Genomic DNA, 18,121 nt, shown 5'->3' on the forward strand with positions numbered 1-18,121 from the left:
TCACAGTCTCTGAGGCACTGGAGAAAGAAGCTGTCTGTCGGCACTTTTAAAGCTCAAATCTTCACCCCTAAGTTTTACACTGATACTGAACAGAGCAAAAGCCAATTAGAAAATTTTTCTTTCTCTGCAGTTGGATCAGCCTGTAGAGATTGATTTGAAGTATGGATGACAACGTTTCAGAGGACAACTGAAACAATGAAACCCCAGAGGGTCTGGAAACTGTCAAAAGCTGACATATATAAATATAAAGTTTGATTTTGTCTGGAGTTTGAATAGTCCAGCACTTTAAACAAGTTTGACATTTTGTGAAACATTCTTATTAGCTTTCTTGCTGAGAGAAAGATGAAAAGAACAAGCCATTCCAACATCTGTCATTAGGTATGAAGCTACATCCAGGCCACAATTAGCTGGAATGGGGAGAGGGGGGAATCGATCCTGGCTCTGTCCAAAGTTTAAAAATAAACAGCCTCCCAGGGCTTCTAAGGCTCGCTAATTAATACAAGTTGTCATTTCATCAGGAGGTAGAGCGAGCCATCCACAGAGTTGGAAGATCAATCCAAACCTGCTCCTCTTCATGTCGAGGAGTCCTTGGGCAAAACCCCAATTTTTTCCCAATTGTGAGGCACCTCATCTGGCAGCTTGTTGCCATCAGTTTGTGAGTGTGTGCGTTAAAGTGTGAATGAGCAGCAAAGACCTTATATGACTAGATAAATGTATCCATTGAACATTACTCTTTGTGTGCAAATTAAACACATGAGATATAGCTTGCAACAACTAGCCATTTTCTAAACTTTGGACAAAGACAGGCTAGCAGTTTCTCTTCTTTCAGTCTTAATGCTAAGCTAAGCTAATCCTCTCCGGCCTCTAGCGTCAGTCTGTAATGACCTGCATTAACTTCACTTTTTAAGCTGATCGAGCTAAGATGAACAGCCTGTTCAGCCTGTTAACACACTCAGCAGATATTTAGCATTAGCGTTTATCTGGTCTCCATCATCCCTAGTGGGAAAACTGAGGCTCTTTTTAGTCGCTAAATGGCATTTGTTAACAAGCTAATTGCTAATTTTGTCTGTTTGGTACTGGGCAGGCAGTAGACAGTTTATCAGAGTTTTCTTTTTTACAGACAGTGCAGGATATAACTGCTGGGAAAGACATTAGTGTCTTTCCAGCTGTTTCCTGCGCAGTGAGAATGAACTGAAATGAGAGTGAACAAAACAGTAAAGCTGTGGGCTGTGAAACGAAGTCAGTTCAACAATGAACTCGAAGATGCTCAGTGGAGCTGTGAAGAAACTATGTGGTAATTCTCTGAGGGTTCAGCACTCTGAGCGACACCACCTTCAGTGCAAAGCCTGTCAATGCTTTAATAAATTATTAGTGCTCCTTTATGATGTTGCCTGATCAACTGGTTCTGAAAACACCTCATAGTGTTCATATTGATAGATGTGCATTGTGTGTGCGTGTATTTTGAAGGGCATTTAGGTGTGAGGGCTTGTAGCGATGAGAGCGAGAGATTTATGAGCACAGATGCTGACAACAAACTGCTAGAGGCTAAGCTGTATGCCTGCACCTGGGACACTTAGCTATTCTTCGTTTTAGGTATATAGCTTTAATCATCATCTTTACATTTATTTTCATTTATTTCACAACATATTCTAAATATCAAAATATCAAATACGCTTTCTCAATGTATTCTTGAATACAAACTTTCCAAGGTGACAAAAGAAACTAGCAGGATGATCCAAAACTAAAAGTTTAATTAAACATTTGAGAAGTGACCAGTGCCTGTTGGCATTAGAAAATCTGTCTCTGGTTCCAGTGTCAAACCCCTCAGACATAATCCTAAACAAATTGCCAATAAGGAGGTAATTATTTTCTCTGTTTAGCACAAGTCAAACACTCGGACTGGATGGAGTGTTGACCCCTTGGAATTTTTGTTGAACCACAGAAGGACCAAAATTTGGAAAGGTGGCCTTATGAGTTTAGTTTAAGCTCCAGGTGGTTTCCGCTCATCCTGTCAAAACTCCTTAACTCTCCAGCCTCGCTGGGCTCCTTCACTGTAACCAAAGAGAGCTGTGACATTTTGGCTGGTGGTTGTTGTTGCTGGCAGCCTACAATTATCTTTTCAATTTGTTTGAGCCTTTTGACAGTGTCTGGAAAGCCCTGTCACAGTGGCTATGAATAAAGACATGCACAGATAGGTGAACTATAAAAACACAAACGAATGCATGAAAACAGAGAGACAGAAGTGTGAGTGACAGTAAGAACTTTTTACGATTCTCACGAAGGCAAAGTGTTGCGCCTAAACATGCTCACAACTTGTATTGTGACTCACGTCTACATCTTTCTTTAAAATCCAAAGCACAATATTCACTGATTGGTTGTCATGGTCTCACTGTCACTCACTACGCTCTTGCTCTAAAAAAGCTGAAATTTTGAGTGATTTTAGTTTTCGAAAGCCAAACCACTGTATCCAATGGCTGTGAAGAAAGCAGGGAAGACTGTCTTCACAGTAATGTGTTTGATGGCAACCAAACTATGCACACGTGGGTCAAGTGCAGATTAACCTGTCACTGTCTTTGTTGCCTGCACTATGGGGAACAGGGGAAATTACACAAAATCACAAGCTGTTTAAGTCCATGTGCCGATTTAAGAATTAAGGAAAATATTGTGAAACCTACCACAAAGAAAAGTGAATGTTCTTCCAACAAACACTGGGAAAGTGTTTATACCTGGGTGAAGCTAATTGAAGGCGATTCTCAGTTTTTTGCTAAATTTATTTTTCAGTTTCACACAGGCGGAGTACAACACAAACCTGACACAGAAAATGTGACCTTAAACAAAAAATGTGTGGCTCAAAAGTTGACATGTTAGTTAGACAGTATATCCTAATCCCAAACACTCCTAAACATCAGTAAAAAGTCCTACATTGTCCCACACATACTCTTTGTCCCATATTTGGTTTGTTAAGATTTGATCACCCTACTGTGTAAATACACTTGCATCCATAAGTAACGCAGCGACAGAATGTAGGACTATTTTGGTCATGGGTTTCATGTGCTTTCATTCATAAAACATTTAAAAGTAAAATTCTCATATGGGGGACCCCTGGATAAGATCTTATATGAGGTCTATGGTCTAATTTGTGTCAGTTTAGTGGTTCTTGGCATAAAAAGAACTGCTGTTATGGATGCTACCAACTGATAATCTTTTGATAAGATAAATCAAATACAGTGCAACAAGTGGTTGCACTGGTCAGCTATTGAAGGGCTGTAAAAGCAAAACCCTTGAGTGTAGTTAAACTAAGTAAGCCCATGTTTTTTGTCACTTGTGAATTTAACATTAAATTAAATTTAAAACATTAAATGTGCCTTTTTAAAAATGTACCCCTCATGGCAGCCAGATGTGTTCAGACAAATGTTAAAACTGGTTTAAATAAAGCTATTAGGTTCAATCATCAATCTCCACATGACCTTTGACCTCTTGGAGAATCAACACTTCAGACACTCTTGGCTCAAACACACTGCCACTAGAGTGTGTGCTTGACCCCTGAATATGGGCCAAGGGACACACACACCCAAACACAATCAACACAATGAACCAATAACTTTTCTTTAAACGCCAAGATTAGCAATTTCTGTTGGAGAATTTGATTTTCAAATTGTATTTCAAATTTGATCCTTTATCATGTCCAATAGGTACCAATAAAAACCTAAATGCTTTTGAAACAAGACAGGAGACAGGAGTCAGAAGTCTTTGTTTTACAATGAAAGTACATCATCAAGGCCTGTCATATTACAACTAAGAACAAAAATTCACATTCTCTCATATGTTCGATAGGGTTTAACAGGATTTTGATACATTTAACTTCTGCAGCTCCCCATCTATCAGCCCCCGAACCCCCCGCCCACCACACCAAATGCAGTTTCAAAAAGGCGTGAGCGATGCCATCCCTGGGAACGATGGGAAAAGCCTTGTGCTGACAACGAGCAAACAAACACTAAAGGTTTTTAATTTCAGGCCAAGCCTGCTGTCGACAGCTCGAACAAATGAAAGCAAAGGAAGGAATGAGAATGGAGGGAGTGGGGGTGGGGGGGTTAGACGACAGAAAGACTAACATGACACAGTGCTAATCGAGTCTCTTTCTTCAAAAAGAAGAAATATCTTCCTCCTTTGTTGATGCTGAGAGCTCTTTGTAGAGAACTAATCTGATAACAGGGTGTGAGTGTTTTCCTAAGTTAACCTCGCCACTATTTACTGAGACCCAGAGCCGCCAAATGGTGTTTGTGAAACCTGCTGTGTTACATTTAGTCTCACTAAGGGGAGTCACTCTTCCAAACAAAAGTTTCATCTTGTACTGATTATTGGCCTGCATCTCAACTGGATTTTCAGTAACTTCTCTGGGAAGGAACGTTTGGACCGCCACAGTTTATATGTTGGCTGAAATGCGATAGCAATTAAAACTCATACTTTCTTCATGTGTGCTATGCAGTCATTAATGAGTACAACATGGCCAGTCCCTCCACATGTGATGAATTCAGACTTGGCTTGATGGCATGTGGACTTAGTACTCTAGGGTTTTAAACATAGAGAAAGAAATGAAAATATACAAACGTGAAGGCATTTTGTATGTTTATGTTCATTAGCCATCAGAAAGTAACATTTTGTAAGTAAAAAGAGGTCCAGAAGCTTCTGCATTTCCAACTTGGTGTCTGACAATCCAGAGCCATCACACACAATGAACCCTGAGAGCATGTTCTGGCAGGCAGTGTTGTGCAAACAGCACTGCTTTTTAGAACAACTGAGCTGTCGAATATTTATTGTTTGGTTAAGGTTTCAGTGAGAAATTACGACATCAGTCGGCAGTATAGGAGCACCTCGGCAAGGGGTGGGGGGGGGATTTCCCACTTTCCCTCCAGACCAGCGCTGTCTGAGCCTGATCATCATTCAGATCTGTCCAGAAAGACTGCTGCAGTGTTGATGGATTGTTCATCTTTGGCTTATTCTCTTTGAAACTCAACAACCATAATAAATTGCTTGACTGAAAGAGCTTTTGAAGGCCGTGCTGATATTTCTGGCTTGTAACAGATGATAGCTGATATTATATGTAACAAGAGTTTGATTGTCAGAGTTTTTTTTCCTGTCAGAGTGGTAAAGCCTATGAAATACCATTCAGACTCTCATTGGACACTAAATCTCTCGACTAGAATCAGACTAATGAATAATTATTTCTCATTAATGGGCTCAGTCTTTTCTCCACTTTTGTTAGTGCATGATAGAAGGTATTTAGATATTATTGTGAAACCTGACTTCAAAAAATTTTCAGCCATTTTTACAGGAACAGGAAAAGCATCAGCACGGTTTCCACAAAGGCCCATAGCATTTCAAACGATAAAATGCTATCATAGCTGGTAGTACAAATACCTCTTTTGAACAAACTGCGTGCTGGCATTGCTATCAATGGCAAAGAATCTAAACTAGCACGCTAGCCAAGGGATCTACTGTGAGTGACAAAATGCAATTTCCCAACTAGGCTGTTAGTGATTAGCTTGTCAGCTTCAGTAGTTCACCAGCTAACCCTGAGTTTAGTCGCCATGTTTCCAGCACCACCCGTTTGACAGGGATGTGCAGATGAACAACACACTACACTACACAATCTACAGGTAGAGTACTATATACGCATTAACTTGTTGAACAGTTGGGACATTTTACTTTCACACTATTAAAAATGGCTTAAATAACTGCACAACATAATAAAAATTTCAGACATAGCCTCATATCAAAGCAGAACATCATGACTGATATTTAATGGTCCTATATATCAGTCTAACTCTTCCAAAAAAACCACTAGGAAATATAAAAATAATTCCTCACAGGCTTAATATGTCATGTGCTTGCAGGCCCACCCAGAAGAGTGAGTGCAGCCATTTGTCTTTTTTCATAAGCTCTTTTATCATCTGCTGTGTTGTGCTGAAAATGTGCACACGTCCTCCAGTACCAACTCAGCGAGCTCCAGATGGAAAATGGAGCCATATTTCCCCCAGTGTGAAGACGAGCATCTTTGCACTCTTTTCATAACAGAGATTTTCATGTGTTTTCCAGACCCGATGGCAGCTGCCGCTGTGTGGCGACAGCGGCAGCGTCTTGAATAATGTCTTGGCACCGTCAGCTCACTTTCTGAAACATAAATAAGGTGGTTATGAGTGCTGGCTGGCAGACGACGGCTCCCGCTGGCCTTCTCCCCCCTTGTTGTCTATGGTGCCCCCTCCCTCGATGAGGACAGATGATATTGAGATTGAGAAGAAGTGGATGTTTTGGCAATGTGGCTCCCACAGTCCTGTCCATTGTCTCCAGGAAAGTGTATGTGATTTATGGAACTATAAACTCCAGTCACAGCAAAGCATTAATTAAAAGTGTTGTCCAATATGTGTGTATGACTGCAAAACTCAAAGCGAAATGAATAATGATGCTAAAGAACCTAAAGGAGGGCAAAAGGAGAAACTAAAAAAAAACAAAAAAAAGAAAAGAAAAAAAAGATTGAAAGTCAGTGTATAAGAGGGAAAGGGAATGAAGGGCAGAAAGAGAAGGAGGAGACAAGGCCTGCAGAGGCTACATCTCTCCTGGCCTGAATTACTATCATTATTGTAATGACTCTGTAATGTTTTCTTTCCTGGACCAGTAATTGTTACCAAGCCCGCTGTTCAGAGGTGCAGGTGGACAAATTGCTCCCGAGCATTTCTTTCCACAATAGCAAAGGGAACATAATCACTGCCGCAATCCAGGCCTCCAACTTTTTCCCCTCTCAATCCAACTGTTGGCATTTGTGGCCTTTTGTAGCCCTACACACCAAACTAAGATCAGCAAAACCACATCTTTAAACCACAAAAAGTCAAAAGGTTTTACAATCTCTTGAACCTGCTTGTACATACCTCATCACGTGGTGCTGAAAATCTGCAACTTTCCCCTTTCTACAGCTCTCCACATAAGCCAGAGTTGTGTTGCATCCACATGTTTTGACCCTTTTAAACCTCCACGGTCCATATAACCCATATGAACCTCCGCCCACCACCACCACCTGCGGCAAACTGTCCATGACTCTTAAAACCAGCCAGATGTTGCATTAAGTCTGAGATTCCTAAGGAGCTTTATGACAAGAACTCGCAGGATTGATGCAAATTAGTTTGCTGATGTGAGAGGATTTTTATTGTTCTCTAAAAAGTTGGAATGTATTTCTGTCTGCATTTAATCTTCGAGTAAATTATATCTATTAGACTAATCTAACTCGTGAAATAATGGAAAGAAGCAGATAATAAAGCAGTTCATGGTTTTGCTGAGAACAGTAAAGGAGCCTATTTTGGAACAGTTTTAAAGAAAATATTCAACCTGTTGACACAAAGTGTTGCCATTTTATTGCCCTCAACATATCTTGATTTTTTCCACTTTGGGTAGTGTTCCTACATTTCCCAGAATGCCTTTCAACTACCCCCCAGGGAACATGTCTGGACTTGTAGCTCTGAGCAGTTTTACTAGTGGGAAGAGAAAATGATGACACACATCAGCAGGACAAGAATTGTATACTTTCCAGAATCAGTGGCTGTTTGTGAACACACCACTAAAATTAAAGATTCATTTCTGCTTATGCTGTTTTATTTTATGTGAGGTAAAAATGCTCTTTAAATATCTAGAATAAAATATAATAAATACAACAAATAAATCTAAAGCATGACGAGTGGGTGGTACTTTGTGCAGGAAGTCAATCTATGATGAGAACTTGGCAACCCAGTACCATTTTTCAACTTAAGGATACAACACAATAGGTGCTAGCTTTTGGCTCATGGCTCACCATTAAGTTTCAGTTTTGGCCCTTGAAGAGTAAAAAGCTTCGTGCCTGCACTACAGACACAAAAGGGTACTTCGTGTGTCTAGATGAGACACACAAGCTTGTGACAAAGCATCAATATCTGACAACCTGGGATGAAAACATGTTGAAATGTCTGGTTGGTTAGCAGCTAACTGCTCCACTGTGTTCACCATTCTAACACTAACTTTGTCCGCCTTCTACTTGGTGCTGTACAATGAATTTATGTGAACTTATTACTACCTGCTGTGTCCCAAAACGACACTGATGATGGAGTTAAGACTGAAACTGAAACGATGAGCTGAAAGTGTCAGGCTTTTAGTTTGTGGACAGACTTCCTGTTTTATTTTGGTTGCCCTCACTTCCTTTTCGTGTTCATTCTTGGTTTCTTTACTCCCTATGATTACTTATTGTTTTCACCTGTGTCTCGTTTGCTCCTCCCCTCATGTGTATTTAAGCCAGTCTCTCCCAGTGTGTCTTTGTTAAATTGTCTTCTTCCCTGTAAGTAACTCTCTGGCGTTTTCTGTATTGTTTCCTCGTGCACCAACCCTGTTTGTTTCCTCGACCCGTTTTTGCCTCGTGATTTTGTACTTTTGCCCCGCTGACTGCCTTTTTGTGTACCGAATCCGGACTGTTAATAAACCGCCTCTCTACACCTGTCAGTCTCTGGTCTGCTCTGTGGGTCCTGTTGTCTGTCTGACCCTGACAGAAAGATGCTAAAACACATAAAACAGTTATAAACATAAAGAGTATTGACTAATGCAGTTTTAATCACGTTTTTACAAACAACAGATCAAAAAGTCAAGTGAATGGTTATAATGACTAATTTGTCAACCACTGACAAAGGCAAATAGTCAAATATTGAGGAAAATTGAACAAACACTTGACAGGATAAGTTATGGCAATATTTCCCTTTTGAAGATTATCACACAAACTGCCTTGAGAATTCATTCATGAAATGGAAGGTAGATGGCCGTCTTAGCAGAAAGGGTATTTCCTAGCAGTTATAGGACTGTACAGTAGACACATAACACAACACAAGGAACTTGCTTCATACTGCATTCCATTTTCAGACATTAGTTTCTCTTTTTCCCACCAGTGACTCTATTTTCAGTCCCAGATGGTCCTTTGTTGAGTTCTTTAAAGCCCTTGCAGGCGTATATACATCAAAAGGCGGATTCCACATCTTTTGAAAGTGTTGTAATTACCAGTGTGAATGCAGCACATATGTGGCACACACTGCATCAATCATACAGTAACACCTGATTTTAATAACCTCACCATGGCTGCAGTGATCTGTTGGACACCCACAAAACAGCTTACAGATAAAGGCCTGAAAGAGGAAGAGTGGGATATTGAAAACTACAATTTTAAGCCACTAGCTTTTCATGCATTGGGAAAACACCCTTGGCATTGATGGACATAAATGTTTTACAGCCATTGTTAATCTGTAAATGATGGTATTTTTGCACATGTCTCAGAAATCAGCTGTCAATGAAACAGTAGCTGCAGTATTGTGACGTCTCTTTTCTTGATTTTCTGTAGGTGATGTTCTTTTTTTTTTCAAGCCATAGAGGCTATCATTGTTCAGGCTAACTAACATAGCACCCCATCCAAGATAGGTGCTCATCAGACACATAAGCCAAAAACATTTTCCAAACTATGAGCATTTTTCTTGTTTAACCAGTTGACCTCCAGATCACTGCCTGCACATAGGAATGACATAAACACAACTTACTGTTACAGCTCTTTGAAACCTTCTGAAGGTTGCACTATTGCATTTGGGAAAGTTAGCAAGTGTAGCACAGCAACCTATTGCCACTATTAACTTTGACATAATACCATATCGTAAAGTTAATATGGCTAACAACTTTACAAACAACTGCAACTGCAGGGGAACTGCAGCGTTGTGTTAAATCTCCGAGGGGTAATCACTCCAAATGGCCTCTTGCATTGTATACATAGAGTCATCCCAGTATATTTTCTTTTGGAATAATTATAAAAGCGAAAAAAAGGGCATTATGTCACCTGCCACTCACCAGCAATGTTGATTTTCTAGCAATCTAGAACAGCCTCTTGCTTTGTTTTTTGTTAACAGATGAGAAAATGTATAACACATAGTTTCCTGTATGACAAGAAGAACTTAATCACTTAATCACTTAATCTTTCACTGTTTTGGATTTCATTCCATATAACATTTTTTAAAGGACCTTTTTTGGTATTTGCAGGGATTTGCAACTTTTTTCTGGACATAACTCACATATGTTTTCATGCAGACTTATGGCTTATTGTCTTTGGCCGTCGCCCACCGCAGTGTAAGTCACCAAGCCTCACCATGCTGTATGGGAGAGACATGTTTCTGGTCAGTGACTCATGCAGCATGTTGAACCATGTGAAACCACAGCTCTGTGCCCTTGTGTTAGTCTGCCAGGAGGCCTACAGTACTGTCGGAGCGTGCCTTACAAGCCGTTTCCATGCTCTCTCAGCGAGCAAACTTGCAGACAGCTGCGTTTTCCATCAGAAGTGGTTTCTGGAGATTTTTTTTTGTTGGGGGGGGTAGTGACAGGATCAGGGGGAAAGGGAGGGGGAGGGAGGGCTGCAGATAAAAGTGAGATGTGCCTCGTACTCAGCGGTACAGACTGTGCACACATTTATTAGCAGCAAACTCTTGAATCATGCAGACCAAGATTTACTGCTGGTGGAGACAACTTGAAGAAGGTCACCATGGCCTGTGGGGCAAAACCAATCACAGTGTTTTCTTAACTAATGAACTGTGAGATGAGGAATGGGTTTTTAGTGAGAAATGTGTCTTGTTCTGACTTTGGGTTCAGTCTTAAATGCGTGCAGTTAGTTAACTTTAAGCAGGGATTTAAAAAGAAAGCACATCATTCATTCAACTGCACTGCTACACTTCCTCCACACTGTGTGTATTCTCTCTGTACCACCTGCACAAGTAGTGTGTAAATAAAGGATTTGATGAGTGTTTACATTGCGATACTGTTGTCAGTTCCTGGGGTTAATTTACAGGTTAATAAATTACAGCCAGTGTAAAAGGCTTCCTTTGTGGTACAGGAAGCAGCACCAGAGAGACCTCTAGTGGCTCCATACACACATCCAGTTTGGATTCAGAGAACAGGAGTCTCTGAATTGTAATTGTAGAAAAAAAAAAGAGATCGTTTTTGTTGTTGCAGTGAGGGAATAAAATATTGGCAGTTCATAGTTCAAGTTCAATAAAAGGCCAATATATTTTTTCAGATGTATCAGGCCTCGAATGCACTCACAGAATATTTATTAAGATTTTTGTACAGCAATGACGTGCAGTGAAAAAATAAGACAACAGGTAAAAAAGGATGATACATGCTTATGCATATATAAAGTGGTGAATCTGAAGACTCGAAAGGAGTCTGAATGGGATGTCTTTGCAAGCTGACTGCTTTTGTCATCTACTCAGATAACTCATTTACTCGGATAACTCACTTTGATTTTTCTCTTCATTCAAGTCACGGAAGTTCACTTCCAAGATCAGTGGGTTTCTCCTATTTGAGTATGTGAGATAACTAAAGTGTGATCATGGTTATATTCTGTGTGTTTACTCTTTAATTGCCTGCAGGCAAAGTCAGTGAAGTGCTCGAGCCAGTAGCTGATCAATAGTGTCAGGCATGATGTTAAAAGCTGGATAGCGGGCTGATGCTGCTTCACCCGGTGGGGACTAATGGCTGTGATGTGTGGTGAAGATGCGGGGTCATCACCTGTCATCACCATCCTCAGCCTTCTGAATAATGAACCCATGCTGGGGTTCATTATGCCGGTTTCACAGGTTAAGAGTGAAATGATAATTAGACAGAGTGCTACAAGGGTTCAAGATGTGTTCTCGTTTAGATTTTAAGATCTGCTTTGATGATCAGTGGCAACACTGCGGCATTGGATTGTTAATGTTCTTACTCTTCTCAGGACCCCAAAACTTGCTTTGTCTCAGGAATCAGATATAGTCTGATCAAAAACTCTAACCTGTCCAATTAGTGCTTGTAAGTCATGTGACTTTTGTTCATTATCCCTGGTCTGCTTGTAACTGGGCAACCTGAAAGAACCAAAAATACATCAGAGTTAATGATTTAGACCAACGAAAATCAGAAGTAGTTGTTGGGCTCAAGGAGTTTAAGGGTTCAAACTCTTCCAGATACAGGACAGTAGGTATCTATAAGCAGTATCTGCTCTCTAGCACCCTCTGCTGTCCCAATTCTTATCTGCTTTTTCAGATGCAGGCATGTCTTGGCAAAAAAAAGCATCAGCCCTAACTCAAGTCCTCCTCACTGAAGACAAGGTAATCCCTCTGGTTGTGGATGTTCAGGTTCAACTGCTCCACCACTGCCAGAGCTCATCCGTGACAAAGCCGCCAGATTGGAGGACAGTTATCTGGACTCACGACACAGGAGACGATATGAGAGGTCAAACTAAATTGGCTCACCAGAGAGGCAAGTCAACCCTTCAGGCAATCTCCTGCTCCTCCCTTCAATGAAATGGAAGTCCCACCGGCCCTCCGCTCAGCTCTGAGAAGGCCAACCACATCTCACAAATGGGGCGAACAGGAGAACGAGGTGATCTGCTGACGTCCTTGGTTTTTAACGACAAAGAATTCAAGGACAGGAGAGATTTTGGTCTTAGCTGACTTCAAAGGCTTTGAGGACTCAAACAGTGTCAAGACTGTTTGATTTCTTTGACCTTTTGGACTATCAATAACACATTAATTCTTGTGATGTGTGATTCATTTATTCCCAGCACCAGAATCAAAGGTTTCGGTTGTTAATCAGCCACCGTTATTGTGTAGTCAAATTCTAATTTGGTGTTTGGTGATGAGTTTTGTAGATAAATGATTAGTAGACAAAACAACTCCACTGAACCTGAAGACTTGTTCATCTGACTTCATTTGGATCTGCTGTTGCTTTGACTCATGTTGTAACTTCTTCAAACTCAGTCTAAGATTCTTACAACAAAGTTGTGGTTTTGGATCAGATTCATGCTGTTCCATGTTAAAAAATAATTCATCTTTCACTAATCCATATTGTTGCAGTAACAATGGGGAAAATGTGATGTGCTATGAAAGGTGTTGCTCACACAAACCCACAGAAAATGAATCCTTAAACTCTGCACTTTCAGTTCCACAGATTGGTTTAGCGTCTTTCAGCTCATTGTTTTGGTTTTACAGCCCACAGCTCAACACTCTCACGGTTTTCATTTATTTTATTTCCAGTTACAGCAGGGGGCCATTTTCAGAAAAGGTTAGGTTAGTAGTACTTGCAAGGTAGGGACTAGCAAGTGAACGTAAGTCAAGCAAGCTAAAGAGACAAATGGTTTGTTCAGAAGTAGGAGGGGGCCAAACAAAGTTTAAGGGCAAGAGAATATTGGACTTAAAATAAGATAAACTTTATATTTTTTTTTAATTACTTGTCAGTCTTCTGTTTTGTTTTCATTTGTTTCATAGTTTTCTTTTATTTGTTAAAATGCACTTTCTCTGTTGTGTCCTTCCGTTCCTGATGTATTCCTCAGCTTTCAATTCAGTCTACAGAGTTTACTAAATTACTTTCAACATGACTCAACTTGTCAAGGTTAGCAGAGTCGGCTGTTAGGATTTATTAATGAGCCTGTGGCTTTAGGGAGAATTAATAAAAAAGGAAAACAGCCCTGCTCTTACCCCGGGACATTGTCCAGCGGTTGTTATGTTAATCACTCTGTCCTAATTAATACCATGCATATCATTAGCAAAATGAAGATTCAAATGCCACCATGCGTTAATTACCGTTATAGAAGTCATCTACATTTTTGCAGTGAATGTTAACTGTCTGCCAGTGCTAATTTACCTGAACCCCTCTCATCTGTGCTGCAAAATGAGAAAAACACAAGTTGGATAAATTTTTAGAAATAATGGAGAGGAGCAGGAGAGAACATCACACAGCAAATAGAGTAGCTTTACACAATATTCACATTTATATTAGCTGACATGTGTGTTCTGTGTTTTTACTGTTTTACTGTCCAACAAAACCTGTATTTGTCTCTTACATGGGATGTTTAGCAGCAACAAGATGATCAACTATGTGTGCATGTATGCGTTTGTTTCAGGGGGATTTCCTGATATAATCTCCAGTCCTTTCATTCCTAATGAGCCTCATTCAATGTGCCACAAATCCCTCGACTTCTCGTTGTTATTCAGTCATGGGAAAAGGTCATTTAACTAATTCACCATCTCCTTCCTTTTGTATTTGACTTTAAAGGACTTAAAACATGACAGCCACACAAGAACTTAAAATCTCATAAGTTCCATATTGTCTAAAGAGCACAATGATTTTATAAACCCTAATCTTAACATCTCAACATAGGCCAGACAATATCAGTACCTCATATACAGCAGTGTTTTTTGCTCTGTCTGCAGTCACATTGTAGATAATTCCTCCCTTAAAAGCTTATCTATATTGTTTTGATGTTTTCTCTCTATACTCTGCCATGATAAAATGTTTGGATCTGCTAGTAATCACATCACATTTGTTTTAAGTGCTCAATACTACTACATAGTAGGCAAGACAATTTACTCATAATTACACCATTAGATACACCACAAAATACATGAAATACATACACATACAATACATACTACACAAACTGAAGATCAACGTGGCAAAGACAGCATTGTAGAGTTTGTCATTCAGGCTGTCAGAGCAGATGTGAATATTTTTATTAATATATTATGATTGATACTGTTTCTCTTTTAAGAATTATATTTAAGTGAATGAAGCCTTCTGAAGGGTGCATATTGACATTTTTGGACATGATCAAAGTGTAGGATTTGGGGCTTGGAGGTCCTGAATCTGGACTTACTTGTAACTGGCAAAAAAGCTTGTAAAAAACTTTACTTTAACTTTTAGTACTTCTTTTGTAAAAAGTTGTTCCAAGGAAAAGTATTAACAGTTAGATATGCGGATTATCCAGAGGCAAATGAGAAAATGTTGTTTTGGGTCAACCAACCATTAATTCAGGTCATAGATGGCCTTGCTCTGTGAGAGTAGTGCCATAAAGTTATGTTCAAATTATATAAAACTGTGGTAATACAAAGATGATATCTGCCAGCTTTAAACATCTCCTTAATTAATCCCCAACTTGCACACATAATTAATTGATATACCCCCAACCCCCACCAGCACACACACACACACTCACACAGTCTCAAACAGTGCTTCCCTGCTGGGGAAGTTAATTGTCAGGTTAGACGGTTCGCCTCCAGAGGATTTGTGCTGTGAATTATAATGACATCCACTTTTTCCTCCACTGTCACTGTTGCCTGTATACTACCTAATGCATTATATCACATCCCAAGGTACAACATATATGTCTGCACAGTATGACGCTAACACCAGCAGCCAAGTGCCTAGCTAAGGCATACATTGAAAACAGAGAAAACAGCTAGTTCAGAATCAGAATTCCTTTATTTATCCCTGAAGGGAAATTCTTATTCTTACAGTTCATATTGTCTTTAAAGTTTGATTTTGATTTATCTCGTTTGGCTTTGTCCATACAAAAACGGAAATGTAAAACTATGGTGTTGTGGTTTTGCAAGTGGTCATGTGGCAGAGTATTTCTAATTTGTTAATTATAGAGGTTTTGTTGCCTTTGGACATGGTAGCTGTTTCCCCTTGTTTCCAGTCTTTGTGCTAAGCTAAGCTAAGCTAAATGGCTATTGCCTGCAGCTTCATATTTACAAAACATGAGAGTGGTATTTTCTAAAATGTCAAATAGTAATAATAATACTTTGCTTACTTTGTACCACTAAAGAAAGTGCTATCATAGTATAGTATTTTTTTCACTTTGCTCTTCTCCTTATTCTGGATATTTATAAGATGTTAGCTGATAAAACAAGGTTCATGGCAGCCATCTTTAGATTTGCACCTTTGTCCTCAATCAGCTGAATATGATTGTTCTCCTCAGGCTAAAAAAGAGGTGACTGGACTAAATATATTTTCTTTGTTCAAGTGTTTCCCCCAGAGTGCTGGAGATGGGACAGAAAAATGGCCATCTTGGCAAAGGATGCTTCTTACTTTCAGTCATGCTCATTTCAAAGTCATACAAGAGAAGCAAGCGTGTGTGTGTGCCGACATTTTTCCCCAAAGCTCCTCGTTTTGAAAAGATGTATTGTGCTGAACCCTGCAACACTGTCTTCTTCATAAAATAAGGCCAGAAATACCAACATCACTGCGTTTTAAAATTCACATTAAATCAGCAGGCTCATTATCAACTCCATCCCCAAAGAGGAGACACCTTAAAACTTCACAAAGGCAAGCGGGTGTCCTCACACTTCATTGCCTCCCCACGCTACAACTAAATCTGGCATTATTCTAATTAATGAGATGAGTTCATTAGTGCTCTCGGGGTTAATGTGTTGTCCTACAGCAGATTAGTGAAGGGATTCCAGTGTTGCTGGAGCATCCTAATTAGATCACAGTGGGTGCAGCCTGCTTGAATAGATGGAATAATGAAAGTCGTCGCTCTTCGCAGCGGCACCTTGATTACTGTGCCCTGTCTCTGCTCATGAAAGGTTCAACATTCACCTGGAACAGTGTTCAGCCAAACTGATTCAATTTTATGTATCAATAAAACAGTAACAGCACTTTTTTTCAAGTTCGGATTGGACTTGTTCTGACGATGGGGATTAGTGGGCAAAGCTGCCACCCAAAGGACCCAGGTGGTACTGCAGCCATTTGATTATTATAGCTCTGCTCAAAAATACAAAATGACTACAATTTGGGCACTTTTAGTGTTAAATGGATGTTGCAGAGAAATTTTGCTAGAACTACATCACTAGTAATACTGCAGAACTGTATTACTGTGCGAGAACATACATGCTGTTAAGTAAAAAATACATGCGTTTTTTTGACAAATGTGTATACAACTGCATACATGCATTTTTATTTCACCTTAAATCTGTACTATGTATTACCCACTGACTGTATTTTCAATATTGTTTATGCTTTAATATCTTTCAGCTTTCAATTGTTTTGGTTTTACAGTCCACCAGTGCACTTTTGGTTAAATTTTAACAATCTCATCAAATGCGTTTCTCAAGGCTGCAGCAAAACTAAACCAAATGTATGCATACATCACATTCAGTATTTGGCCTGAACTCCAATGTTAATGTTGGCTCTGTTTGCTACCAAGCCAGTTTGCAAAGTTAGCAGGTTTGCAAACAAGAACACATTTATATGTTGATAACATATTTACAGTTTGTGCCACTTTACCCTCCACAAAAAAAAAAAAATAAATAAAAAAAAATGTCAGGGCTGTAGCTATCACTATGGAAACTGAGGCTCGACCCTAGTTTATAAAGTCTGTAACCTGTGGGAAGTTATCGCTCCTTATCTATAAAGAATAACATGCTAGTTATGCCTTGATTCTTATATTTTTAGACTGAACATATGAGACTTAAATGTGAGTATGGCTTGACTTTGCAGACTCATGACCTCAGTATTTATTAAATCCTAGCTGCAGTCCTGAACTCTGCATTAGAAATTGAAATAAGTTAATGTACAAATTCACAGCCTCTGCTCTGCATGTCTAAATGTGTTTAGCAGCTGGCATTTGATATGTCAGTAATTCCAGTAATAATTCCATTGTTTTGTATGATTTCTTTATTTAGTCTCCTTCGGTGTATGACATTGCACAAAATCAAGTATCAATCCCTTCTTTTGTTTTCTGGGGTTTGTCTCATATTAATGCCACTGCCTTCAAATGGTTCTCATCATTTCCTCTGTTAAGCTTCTAAAATTAACTTAATCTTCTTTGCTCGTCCCTCCCACACACGTCTTGTTGTTCAAGCCCACCAGCTCATCTCGTTTTTTTGTTGTGTTTTCTAAGAAGAGAATGTTGAGATAAGTGGCATATTACACTTCAACAGCAGCTACACCAAGTGACTCTGATTATGATGCAGAGGGTGTTGTCTTTGAGATAGAAGCGGAGGAGGATTGTGAAGCTAATTCCCTTATAACTTTTTCCCTCATTAATCTCTGCGGAGGGATACGAGATTCTTTAAATGCTAATGTCCAATAAAGATGTCAGCAGTGACATTTTACAGTGGCGGCACAGATGTTAACAAAGTTGACGGTGTTGTTGTGGAAGAACTTTTCTCACTTTATTCATACTACTTGTCTCACATGTTTATTTGGAAGAATCCTCTCAGGATTAGACACAAATGCATTATAATCAGCAATTTTGTGCCAAGGTGGAATATAA

This window comes from Scatophagus argus, chromosome 22, assembly GCF_020382885.2.
Source record: "Scatophagus argus isolate fScaArg1 chromosome 22, fScaArg1.pri, whole genome shotgun sequence".
Classification (NCBI taxonomy): domain Eukaryota; kingdom Metazoa; phylum Chordata; class Actinopteri; family Scatophagidae; genus Scatophagus; species Scatophagus argus.